Raw genomic sequence first — 726 nt, 5'->3', positions numbered from 1 at the left:
AAAAGCAAAGAGTTAAAAGGAAATACCAAATCAGATTGAAAGCCTTTCTGTGTTAAAAAAAAAATACTGCCAGCATATGCATGATTCTAGATGTTTTTTCATCTCCTCTAATTTTGAAAGGAGAAGATTGGTTTGAGCATGTTAGTCCATCTGGGTTTCTTCAGAAAAGTGAATCCGGGCCTCCCCTGGTGGCACAGTGGTTAGCGCTGGACTATGGGGCTGCCCACAGCCTCTGCAGTGCCGGTTCAATCCCAGCCACTGGAGAGGGTCCCACATGGCATGACAGACCTCTCCTGCCTCACCTGCTGCACCCCTGACCAGTGTATTTCATCAATCTGCCTGTTCTGTTCCCGCTCTGGCTCTGGTGAATCCTCTCACCCTCCCGCGCTTCTGACTGTACCAGCGCTTGTATAATAAATAAATAAATCTAAAAAAAAAATCCAGAAAAGTGAATCTTTGGACATCCTGCAACAATAACTGGAAAAGAAGTCAGTGACATACAAGTTTTTGTCTTTTTCTTAATAACATCTCAAGTCCTCAATGGGTTCACAAGACCAGTGGGACTCTGTCTCTGGGTCAGTTCCTTCTGGTGCTTGCTTAACTCTGGAATGATGTACCCAGGGTTTAATGCCTTCAAGTTTCAAAGAAGTTTTATGTTCAGCAAAACTTCATGTGGACCAGTGCATTTTTCTGACAGCTGGTTTTGGCATCCCCACTCTGCCAAGT

This window comes from Talpa occidentalis, unplaced genomic scaffold (assembly GCF_014898055.3).
Source record: "Talpa occidentalis isolate TD23 unplaced genomic scaffold, MPIMG_talOcc4v2.1 talOcc4.2, whole genome shotgun sequence".
Lineage (NCBI taxonomy): Eukaryota > Metazoa > Chordata > Mammalia > Eulipotyphla > Talpidae > Talpa > Talpa occidentalis.
This window is presented reverse-complemented; position numbering follows the sequence as displayed.